Source organism: Jaculus jaculus, chromosome 10, assembly GCF_020740685.1.
Source record: "Jaculus jaculus isolate mJacJac1 chromosome 10, mJacJac1.mat.Y.cur, whole genome shotgun sequence".
Taxonomy (NCBI): Eukaryota; Metazoa; Chordata; class Mammalia; order Rodentia; family Dipodidae; genus Jaculus; species Jaculus jaculus.
Genome location: NC_059111.1, coordinates 3,691,437 through 3,704,032, shown reverse-complemented (window position 1 = coordinate 3,704,032; position 12,596 = coordinate 3,691,437).

Here is a 12,596-nt window from a genome sequence, read left to right as displayed (position 1 = left end):
GGCCTTGTTGTGCCCATTGTCTCTTTCTCTCTATCTGCTTCTTCATCTCTCTCCCTCTTAAATAAATAAATAAATTTTTTTAAAAAGTTTTTTAGGTAATCTCTCTTTCAAGTAAATAAATAAATTTTTTTAAAGTTTTTATTTATTTATTTGAGAGCAACAGACAGAGAAAAGGACGCAGATAGATATAGAGAGAAAGAGAATGGGCGCGCCAGGGCCTCCAGCCACTGCAAACAAACTCCAGATGTGTGTGCCTCCCCTGTGCATCTGGCTAACATAGGTCCTGGGGAATCGAGCCTCGAACCGGGGTCCTTAGGCTTCACAGGCAAGCGCTTAACTGCTAAGCCATCTCTCCAGCCCTAAATAAATTTTTTCTTTAAAGTTGTCCGGGGCTGGGGAGACGGCTCAGTGGTGAGAGCGCTTTCCATACAGGTATGGGGGCCTGAGAAGATTTGCCCTGAGTTTGTCCCCAGCACTCAGGGTGGTCATGCAAGCCTGTGTGCCCAGTCCTGTGTGAGAGACCAGAGAGTTGCTGGTGGGGCTCACTGGTCAGCAGCCCCAGGTTCAGTGAGAGTCCCCTCTCAAGGAAACGAGTGACAGAGGAGGACATCCAAGGGTCTCTTCTATGCACACATGTGCATACACCACACATAGTGTACATACATGCAGGAAGAAGAAGGCTTTCAGGTTGGCTGGGGATGTAGCTCAGTTGACAGAGCTCTTGCCTAGTGTGCCTAAGATCATGGGTTCAATCCCCAGCACTGCCTAGACGGGGCACGGTGGCATCTGCTTATAATCCTAAGTAGTAGATGTAAATGGATCAAAAGTGATCCTTGGGCTGGAGAGATGACTTAGCAGTTAAGCGCTTGCCTGTGAAGCCTAAGGACCCCGGTTCGAGGTTCGATTATCCAGGTCCCACATTAGCCAGATGCACAAGGGGGCGTATGCATCTGGAGTTCGTTTGCAGTGGCTGGAGGCCCTGGCGCGCCCATTCTCTCTCTATCTGCCTCTTTCTCTCTCTGTCACTCTCAAATATAAATAAAAATGAACAAAAAAACTTAAAAAAAAAAGAGGGTCCTTGAGGACCCTCAGCTACAGAGTGAGTTGGAAGCCATCCTGGGCTACATGAAACCCTGTCTCAAAAACAAACAAAAAAAGAGCCAGGCGTGGTGGTGCACGCCTTCAATCCTAGCACTCGGCACTCGGGAGCCAGAGGTAGGAGGATCATCATGAGTTCGAGGCCACCCTGAGGCCACATAGTGAATTCTAGGTCATCCTGGGCTAGATGAAGATCCTACCTCAAAAAAAACCAAAAACAACAACAACAAAAATTGTAGTTATTCTGTGTGTTTAGCAGAGTTTTAACTTTATCCAAATCAAGAAAGCAATCAAGTTTTATCCAGCTCCTGGTCCTCAGTGCCTTACGTTTGCTGTGATGGCAGATCAGCTCCTGCTGTGGACCACCTTCAAATTCAAATAAGGAGCCCTCCATGTAAGAGTAGCATTGGCCTCTAAGTTCTGGCCCTCAGACTTCTTCCCATAACTAAATTCAACTCAACCACTGGGCTGGATGGTAGCAAATCAGATTTAGGTAGAGCAGTTCCTTGAACCTCAATGAGCTCAAAATGCGGGAAGGAGCAACTGACCTGTGAACCAGTGAGCAAGTGAAGGGTCGCTTGAACCAGTGGTGGGCAGAGAGAAGGCGCACAGAGCGCAGGGTCGGGAGAAGCGGGAAGATGTTCCCTGTGTAAGTCGTGTGGCAGGGCTTGCCTCCAACAGGGCCCAGTTCATCTCACCGGTGGAATTCAGACCCCTTAGGGTCCCCTCCAGGTGATGTTAGAATTACTGATTGCAAGACAGAGAGCTCAATGGGATTAGAACCCCCACAGCAGCAGCTGTCAAATCTATAGGTCTTTTAAAAATGTTTTTATTTGGGCTGGAGAGATGGCTTAGTGGTTAAGCGCTTGCCTGTGAAGCCTAACCACCCCAGTTCGAGGCTCAGTTCTCCAGGTTCCACGTTAGCCAGATGCACAAGGGGGTGCACACGTCTGGAGTTCGTTTGCAGTGCCTGGAAGCCCTGGCGCACTCATTCTCTCTCTCTCCCTCTATCTGTCTTTCTCTCTGTGTCTGTCGCTCTCAAATAAATAAATAAATAAGTGAACAAAAAATTTTAAAAAATGTTTTTATTTATGTATTTAAAATTTTTTTTATTTTAATTGATTTATTTGAGAGTAACAGACAGAGAAAGAAGCAGATAGAGAAAGAGAGAATGGGCACTCCAGGGCCTCCTGCTGCTGCAAACGAACTCCAGATGCATGCGCCCCCTTGTGCATCTGGCTAACGTGGATCCTGGGGAATGGAGCCTCGAACTGGGGTCCTTAGGCTTCACAGGCAAGCACTTAACCGCTAAGCCATCTCTCCAGCCCTATTTATGTATTTTTAAAAGAGGTGGGAGGGAGGGAAAGATGGGCATGCCAAGGCCACAAGAAATGAACTCCAGGCGCATGCACCACTTTGTGCATCTGGCTTTATGTGGGTATTGGGGGTTGAACTCTGGCTACCAGGCTTTGCAAGCAAGTGCCTTTAACCACTGGGAAATCTCCCCAGGCCAGAGGCCCAACTTCTCATCCATGTTAGCAAAGAATTAAAAATACAGCTCAGAAAAGAGTAAATTATGAGATTATTTTAGGAGAGTTAAGATGAGAAAGCAAAGCAGAAATGTGCCTAAGGCAACCAAAGTTCTCCCTCATGGGGCCTGGCACCACCTACACAAGACCCTCAGAGCAGGAGGAGAAGATGGTGACATCAAAGAGGCACTGACTGAGGGGGGGGGATGATGCAGAGTGGAGGTGCAAAGGGGAAAGTGGAGAGAGGGAATTATCACGGTTTATTGTCTATGCTTATGGAAGTCGTCAATAATAATAATAAAAAAAAAAAAACTAAAAACAAAACACAAACAGAAGCTCTCTCCCTTCCTTTCCAGCCAGACAGGAGGGAAGACTGGGAACAGCTCCCTCACATAGGGAAGAGTCTCACTAGGGAGGAAGCCTCTGGGGAAGGGAGAGGAGAAGGGGCTCACACACCACTTCTTTCCAGGGCAGGCAAGGTGGTGTTCCTGTTTCCATGCGCCCGCCCCTAGCTAACTACCCATCAGGAAAAAGCTACCTTGCTCCTAATCCTTAGTCCTTGTGAATATGGTGGAAATATATATACCACCGTGTGACTTCCTTTAAAAAAAATATTTTACTTTTTATTTATTTATGAGAGAGAGAAAGGGAGGGAGAGGAAGAGAATGGGAGCACCAGGGCCTCCAGCCACCACAGATGAGCTTCAGACGCATGCACCATCTTGTGCATCTGGCTTACGTGGGTCCTGGGGAATTGAACCTGGGTCTTTGGGCTTTGCAGGCAAGTGCCTTAATCGCTAAGCCATTTCTCCAGCCTCTTACTGTGCAAAATCTAATCAGATCTGTGTATGTGTGTATGTTAGGGGGTGCATTTGGTGTGCAGATACGCATGTTTGCCCACAGGCATGTGTGTGTACATTTAGAGGCTGAGTTGTCACTATCCACCCTTTTTTTTTTGTTTGAAACAATGTCCCATGTTTTCAAAAAAAAATTTTTTTTTATTTATTTGTGAGAGAAAGAGGCAGATACAGAAGGAGAAAGAAGCCAGGTGTGATAGCATACGCCTTTAATCCCAGCACTCAGAAGGCAGAGGTAGGAGGATTGCTGTGAGTTCAAGGCCACCCTGAGACTATGTAGTGAATTCCAGGTCAGCCTGGGCTACAGTGAGACCCTACCTCGAAAAACAAAAGGCTAGAGAGATGGCTTAGTGGTTAAGGAACTTGTCTGCAAAGGCGGAAGACCCAGTATTTAATAATTTTGTTATTTATTATTTATTTTATGTGTTAATGTGTGTACGCACACACATTCCTTGACATGTGTGTGGAGGTCAGAGGACAACTTTCGGGTTGGTCTTTGCCCTCTGCCTCACTCCGAGGAAATGTCTCTGCGCCACGTGCCAGGCTCGGGGAGACTCCTGTCCTCACTGACCTCCTCACCACACAGACTGGGAGCACAGGAGCACAGGAGCTGCCACTGCTTCTGGATTTTTTTTCCTAAGGTGGGATTTGGGGATCTGAACTTGGGTACTCAGAGCTGCACAGCAAACTTCTTTTTTTTTTTTTTTTTTTTTTTTTGAGGTAGGCTATCGCTCTAGCCCAGGCTGACCGAGAATTGAGTATGTATTTTCAGGATGGCCCCGAACTCACAGCAATCCCCCTACCTCTGCCTCCCAAGTGCTGGGATTAAAGCCGTGCGCCACCACGCCCAGCTACAGCAAACATTTTATCCAGCCCTGAGATGGTTTCTTACTTGGTAGGAGCTCCTCAACCAGACTGGCTCACCAGCAAGCCCTAGGGATCCTCCTGCCTTTGCCCCTGCAGTGCTAAAATTACAAACATCTGCACCATGCTCAGATTTGTGTTATGTCTTCTTAATATGGGTTTCCAGGATTACACAAAGATCTTCATACTTGCAAGATGAACAGTTTATTGACTAAGCCATCTTGCCAGCCCTGTGGTCAGATTTTTTAATTTTAATTTTAATTTATTTATTTTGGCAGTGACAGGCAGAGAGAAGAGAGAAAGAATGGGTGCACCAGGGCCTCTAGCCACTGCAAACAAACTCCAAACACATGCGCCCCCTTGTGCACCTGGCTAACATGGGTCCTGGTGAATTGAGCCTGGAACTGGGGTCCTTAGGCTTCACAGGCAAGCGCTTAACGCTAAGCCATCTCTCCGGCCCTTTAATTTTTTTTAAAATTATTTATTTATTTATTTATTTATTTGAGAGCGACAGACACAGAGAGAAAGACAGATAGAGGGAGAGAGAGAATGGGCGCGCCAGGGCCTCCAGCCTCTGCAAACGAACTCCAGACGCGTGCGCCCCCTTGTGCATCTGGCTAACGTGGGACCTGGGGAACCGAGCCTCGAACCGGGGTCCTTAGGCTTCACAGGCAAGCACTTAACCGCTAAGCCATCTCTCCAGCCCCGGCCCTTTAATTTTAATTTTATTTATTTATTGAGAGAGGAAAAGAGAGAGAGAGAGAAAGAGAGAGAATGGGCATGCCAAGGGTCTCCAACCTCTGCAAATAACTCCAGATGCATGTGCTACCTTGTGCATCTGGTTTACAAGGGTCCTAGGGAATTGAACCTGGGTCCTTTGGCTTCACAGGCAAGCACCTTGGCCGCTAAGCCATCCCTCCAGCCCCTGAGGTCAGAGTTTAAAGGCATGGCCTTGCTTGCTCTCTCTAGTCATTTATGTTGAGGAGGACCCCCTGGCTGTGTCTCGAGACCATGCAGGCAGCAGAGGGGAGCCCCACCTGGGAGGCACAGGTGCTCCCCTCCAGCGCTGCCGTCAACAGGATGAGCGCCTGGAAAGAGTCTCCTGCAGGCTCAGCCGAGGTCCCGGTGACTTCTGGCCTAGCTGATATCTTGATAGCAATTTCATCAGAAACCCTGAGCTAGGCTTCATCTGACTCTTTAACCCACTGCAAATGGCAAAACGGGCCCCTCCCCTTGATGCTGCTGTTGCAACCCCAAGAGCCTGTGGACACATTCCATTGCACTGTGAAGGGGAATCAAGATATGGGATGGAATGCATCAAACAGGGAGAGTGGCCTAGACTAACGGGTGGGCATCACAAGTGTCCTTCAAGTGGAAGAGGATGTTAAAACAGAAAAGAGGCACTGGAGAGATTGCTCAGTGGTTAAGGGTGCTTGTTTGCAAAATCTGATGGCCTGGGTTTGATTGCCCGTTCCCACATAAGGCCAGATGCACTAAGTGGTGCATGCGCCTGGACTGCGTTTGCTGTGCAAAGAGTCCCTGGCATGCCTGTACTCACTCGCTTTCTGTCTCCCTCTCTTCTCCCTGTCTCCCTCTCCCTGTCTCCCTCTCCCTCTTCCCCTCTCTCTGTCTCTCTGGTTTTGAGGTAGGGTCTCACTCTAGCCTAGGCTGACCTGGGATTCAGGGTGGCCTCAACCTCTCAGCAATCCTCCTCCCTCTGCCTCACAAACGCTGGTATTAAAAGCGTGAAGCACCACACTCAGCCTTCCCTCTCTCTCTCTCTTAAACAAATAGAACGCTTGTAATGAAACAGGGTGCAATGAGCATTTCTGGCTTTGGAAATGGAGAAAGGGGAGCAAGCAGCACTATGAACTGGGATGGCCGAGAAAACACATTGCCCCTGGAGCTTCCAGAACGGAGCACAGCCCCGTGAACACCTGGATTTGGGGCCAGATTCCGAACTGCGTCACGGGAAGAAGGTCGATCTATGGTCTTCAGCCAGTGTGCTCAAGGCGATATGCTACGGCAGCTACAGAAACCTGCCGCACCCACCGCCAGCCAAGAGAAAGCATGGATGGTTATTTTACACTCACGGCGGCCGGTCATTCATTAGGCACTAGTTGATAATCAATGCATATACATTTTGAGGCCAGGAAGCGGCTGCTACCAAAATAAAAGCTTTAAATTGAAGAGAAATCTGAAACCAACCATAAGAGGAAGCTAGGAGTATTAAGAAGAGCCTAAGGGCTCTGAAAAGCCGCTGGTGGTCTTTCAGGAAGCTGTCAGGGAGGTCCTGAAGACTGGGTGTTCTATGGGAAACTGGAGGAAAGGGGCTCTTTGTTGTCATGGTAGAATTCCTTTCTTTGAGACAGGGTCTCACATATCCCAGGCTGGCTTCCAACTTGCTACATAGTGTAGGATGACCTTTAATTTCTAATCCTGCCTCTGCCTTTTGAGTTCTGAGATTACAAGTGTTAGTACTATGCTGGGAATCAAACTCAGGGCCTCGTGGTCTCATGGATGTACACAGTTCTGGCAGAATTGTAAGCAGCCCTGTTGCCTCTGGTAATGTGAAAGTCATAAAGGTATCTGTTGAGCCAGTGGCAGGCAGACAGGATTCGTAGGTAGAGTTGAAGTTGCCTCACAGCTTCTCCTTACAACTTGGAGTAAATGTAAGAGGGGAAAGAGAAGCAAAAGGAAACACTGCCAAACAAAAAGGTCTCACAGATTATTTGGTTTGAAAATCCCTGGCATCTCCAGATAACAAACCCAAGATTCCACAAAAGCTTCTGGACCCAAGATCAAATCCAAGACACTAACAGGAGAAGGAGAAGTCACTGTAGAATCCTTTGTTAAGTAAAACCTCACCAGGGTGCAAAGATAGTGTGCATCAGAGGAATTTCAGTTCTCAAAAAATGGGCTGCTGGTGCTGGGGAGATGGCTCAGTGATTAAAGGTGCTTGCTTGCAAAGCCTACTGGGCCCAGGCTCACCCATGTAAGTTGGGTGCAAAAAGTGGTGCAGGCATCTGATGTTTGTTTGTTTTCAGTAGCAAGTGACCCTGGCACCTGCCCCTCCTCATACACACTGGACAAATTAAATTTAAAAATACACTTTGGGGGCCTGGAGAGATGGCTTAGTGGTTAAGTGCTTACCTGTGAAGCCTAAGGACCCCAGCTCAAGGCTCGATTCCCCAGGACCCACATTAGCCAGATGCACAAGGGGGCGCATGCATCTGCAGTTCGTTTGCAGTGGCTGGAGGCCCTGGCTCTCCCATTGTCTCTCTATCTGCCTCTTTCTCTCTCTGTCACTCTCAAATAAATAAAAATAAACAACAAATTTTTTTTTTAATTAGGCGAGTATCATGGTGTACGCCTTTACTTGGAGTACTCCACAGGCAGAGATAGGAGAATCACTGTGAGTTCGAGGCCAGCCTGAAACTACAGAGTAAGCTCTAGATCAGCTTGGACTAGAGGGAGATCCTACCTCAAAAAAAGAAAAAATAAAATTTAAAAATAAATTAGTTAATTAAAAAAATAAATAAGAGGCTGGGTGTGGTGGTGCACCCCTTTAATCCTAGCACTCTGGAGGCAGAGGTAGGAGGATCATCATGAGTTCAAGACCACCCTGAGACTAGATAGTAAATTCAAGGTCAGCCTGAGCTAGAGTGACACCCTACCTTGAAAAACAAAGCAAAGCAAAGCAAAGCAAAGCAAAACAAAACAAAACAAATGTGTGTGTGTGTGTGTGTGTGTGTGTGTGTAATTCATAAGGCACATGATAGCAAAATTTCAGAGCGCCTCAAATGAAGGGATAATCCTAAAAACACCCAGAGAAAGGAGAGCTGGATTCAAAGGTCTAGGCGTCAGGATGGGATATTGGCTTCCTTATTGAAAACTGTTGCCTAAAGATAGTACTGCCTTTAAATTTCTGAAGGATGATTATTTCAATGAAAAAAATCTTTTTTTTGTTTGAGGGGGTGCTTTGAGGTAGGGTCTCGCTGTAGCCCAGGCTAACCTGGAATTCACTGTGTCACCTCAGGCTGACCTCAAACTCACAGTGATCCCCCTACCTCTGCCTCCCGAGTGCTGGGATTAACGGCGTGCACCACCATGCCTGGTGAAAGTTTTGTTTAGCATGTGTATGTGTGTCAGGTGTGTGGGAGTGTGCAAGTGCACGTGTGTGTGAGAGCCAGAGGTCACCATTAGAGTGTCTTCATGAATCACGTTCTCTTATTTATTTTTTGAGACATGGTCTCTCAGTCTAGAGGTCACTGACTCACTGATTCAGCTAGACTAACGATGAGCAAGCCCCAGGGAGCCTTGGGTATCAACCTTCCCCATGCCGGGATTACAGACATGTGGCCACACCCAGCATTCTTATTTGGGTTTTGGGGATCAAACTTGGGTCCTCATGCTTACAAGGCGACTGAGCTATCTCTCCAGCCCCTATATCCTATTTTGGGTTGTTCTTTCCAGGGCTAGGGAGATGGCTCAGAGGTTAAGGCATTTGCCTGCAAAGCCTGAGGGTTCCTTTCCATTACCTAAGTGCATTCCTACCCGACCAAGTCTCTCCAGTACTGTGTGCATACTGCATTTGTAGCATCATTTGTTTACATGTCTGTCCCCACTGTTACCATGTGAGCTTTGGGGATGGGTGAGGAACCATGCCATTTAATCTTGACTTTTTCAGCAGATTGTCTCCGTGGTAGACACAGTCTGTTTGCCAAGTGAGACCAAACACTGATTACCATTGTTCTTGAGGGCTGGAGAGATGGCTTAGTTGTTAAGGAGCTTGTCTGTGAAGCCTAAGGATTCAGGTTCAGTTCCCCAGACCCCATATAAGCCACAAGGTAGCTCATGCATCTGGAGTTTGTTTGCAATGGATGGAGGCCCTGGCATGCCCATTCTCTCTATCTGCCTCTTCCCCTCTCTTTCTCCCTCCCTCTCTCTCTCAAACAAATAAATTAATTTGTGAAAGAAAGAAGGAAGGAAGGAGAGAGAGAGAAAGAAAAGAAAAGAAATAGAGAAAGAAAAGACAGACATAGTGCCTGAAATAAATTCCTTAAAACAAACATTTTGCCAACTGTGGTGGCACATGTCTTTAATCCCAGCACTTGGAAGGCTGAGGTAGGAGGGGTGCAATGAGTTCGAGGCCAGCCTGAGACTACATAGTGAATTCCAAGTCAGCCTGGGCTACAGCAAGACCCTGCCTCAAAGAAACAAAAACAAACAATAACAACAACAACAAAACACATTTTATGTGTACACAAAGAAATTTTAAAAATCTCTTTATTTATTTGAGAGAGAAAGAGAGTATTCCAGGGTCTCTTGCTACTACAAATGAACTCCAGACACATGCTCCACACTGTGCATCTAGCTTTATGTGGGTACTAGGAATTAAACTCAGGCTGGCAGGTTTTGCAAGTGAGTTCCTTAAAACACTGACCCATCTCCTCAACCTCTATGCAATTAGAGTTTTAAATCAGAAAAAACTGGAAGTATGAATATTTCAGGAATATTCTTTTGACACTATTATTAAAGTATTAGCAAATGGTGGTGTATGCCTTTAACCACAGCACTTGGGAGGCAGAGGTAGGAGGATTGCTGTGAATTAAAGGCCACCTGAGACTATGTAGTGAATTCCAGGTCAGCCTGGGCTAGAGCGAGACCCTATCTCAAAAGGGGGGGTTGGTTAAGGAGGTTTCTCAGTGGTTAGAGCTTTTGAAGCCTGAGACCACCAGAATTTGATTCACTAGCACCCATATAAAGGGCTGGGCCTGGCCAGCCACACATGTCAAAAAAACAAACAAACAAACAAAAAACCAACAACAACAACAAAACAGAAGAAGAAAAGAACTACAGCGAGCTCTGGGTTGAATGAGAGACTGCCTCAAAAAAACAGGGGAATGAGTAAAAAAGAGGAGGATACCTGTTGTTCTCTGGCCTCTGCCCTCGTGAACATAGGGCACATGCATCTGCATACACAAAAGCATACGGTACACACACATCACACTATACACTACACCACACATAGTCTGCATAGAGGCCAAAAACACCTAAAATAAATAAATAAAATTGCATTCCCAGTGGCACATTAAATGCCAATTTATAGAAGTCTTTGATGGGTTGATCAGGAAATGATGGGTCTTTGAGACCACCATCAGTAATTCCTAGCTACACATTGTCACAATCCTGCTCCACAGGTGACATTTGCAATGGCAGGGAGTGGACAGGAAAGCTGGGGGAAATGCTGGCCAAGTGAGGTGGGGTAGCACTTAAACGCTTCTTTTTTTTAAAATTTTTTTTAAAATTTATTTATTTGAGAACGACAGACACAGAAAGACAGATAGAGGGAGAGGGAGAGAATGGGCGCGCCAGGGCTTCCAGCCACTGCAAACCAACTCCAGACGCGTGCGCCCCCTTGTGCATCTGGCTAACGTGGGACCTGGGGAACCGAGCCTCGAACCAGGGTCCTTAGGCTTCACAGGCAAGCGCTTAACCGCTAAGCCATCTCTCCAGCCCTAAACGCTTCTTCTTGTGAGCTCTCGTGCCTTTCTCTACATCGCCTCCACCCCACATGCGTATACACGTACTCACCCTCCTCCCCCACGTGCGTGTACACGCACCCGCCCTCCTCCCCCACGTGCGTGTACACGCACCCGCCCTCCTCCCCCACGTGCGTGTACACGCACCCGCCCTCCTCCCCCACGTGCGTGTACACGCACCCGCCCTCCTCCCCCACGTGCGTGTACACGCACCCGCCCTCCTCCCCCACGTGCGTGTACACGCACCCGCCCTCCTCCCCCACGTGCGTGTACACGCACCCGCCCTCCTCCCCCACGTGCGTGTACACGCACCCGCCCTCCTCCCCCACGTGCGTGTACACGCACCCGCCCTCCTCCCCCACGTGCGTGTACACGCACCCGCCCTCCTCCCCCACGTGCGTGTACACGCACCCGCCCTCCTCCCCCACGTGCGTGTACACGCACCCGCCCTCCTCCCCCACGTGCGTGTACACGCACCCGCCCTCCTCCCCCACGTGCGTGTACACGCACCCGCCCTCCTCCCCCACGTGCGTGTACACGCACCCGCCCTCCTCCCCCACGTGCGTGTACACGCACCCGCCCTCCTCCCCCACGTGCGTGTACACGCACCCACCCTCCTCCCCCACGTGCATGTACACGCGCCCACCTTCAAACCACTCTACCCAGGGAGAGAGTGAAGACCTGGGGAGATGGCTCAGTAGACTGAGCACTTGCCCTGGAAGCACAAGTACCTGCATCTGGATCCTCAGAAGCCACTTAAAGCCAGAGGTGGTAGTGGGTAGCTATAATCCCAGCAAGCCTTCAGGGAGAGGTGAGGTGGAGACAAGAGAAAGTGCTAGAAGCCTGAGTGCCAGCTAGCCTGGAGAATGGAACACTGAATGAGAGACCAATACCTGAAAGTTGTCCTCTAATCTCCACACATGTGCTATGGCTTGCAATTGCACCCCCCCCCAACACACTAAAACATACATACACAACAACAAAGAACAATGGGAAATCATGTATTCCTCCTCTCAAAAACCCGAGACCCTGGGGCTGGAGAGACGGCTTAGCAGTTAAGCGCTTGCTTGTGAAGCCGAAGGACCCCGGTTCGAGGCTCAATTCCCCAGAACCCACATTAGCCAGATGCACAAGGGGGCGCACGCGTCTGGACTTCATTTGCAGTGGCTGGAAGCCCTGGCACACCCATTCTCTCTCTCTCTCTATCTGCCTTTTTCTCTCTGTCTGTCGCTCTCAAATAAATAAATAAAAATGAACAACAAAAATTTAAAAATAAAAATAAATTTTTTTTAAAAAATCTGAGACCCTTATGGAGGCCTGGGGGTGCACACTTTTCATCTCAGCACTCCAGAGGCTGAGGTAGGAGGATTGTGGAGAGTTAAGGCCGCCCTGGGCTGCAGAGTGTACACAGTGAATTCCAAGTCAGCCTGGGCTAGTACAGGACTCTACCTTGAAAAGCCAAACCCAGAAAAATTTGAGACACCCCTCCCCCAGCCCTTAACCAGCTGTGTGCAAAACACTCCGCTAAGGTGCTAGTAAAGGTGTGGATGCATGGTGCGCTGTTTGAACAGTCATAAAAGCTTTATGAAAGTACTAAATGAGTTTATCATGGGTGTGCCCAAAAGCAGGGTGCTGAGGGGCTCTTTAGACCCCTGGAGTGTCTAATGAAGCATGAAGGTGTTGGGGCCAATATCTCTACCAGCA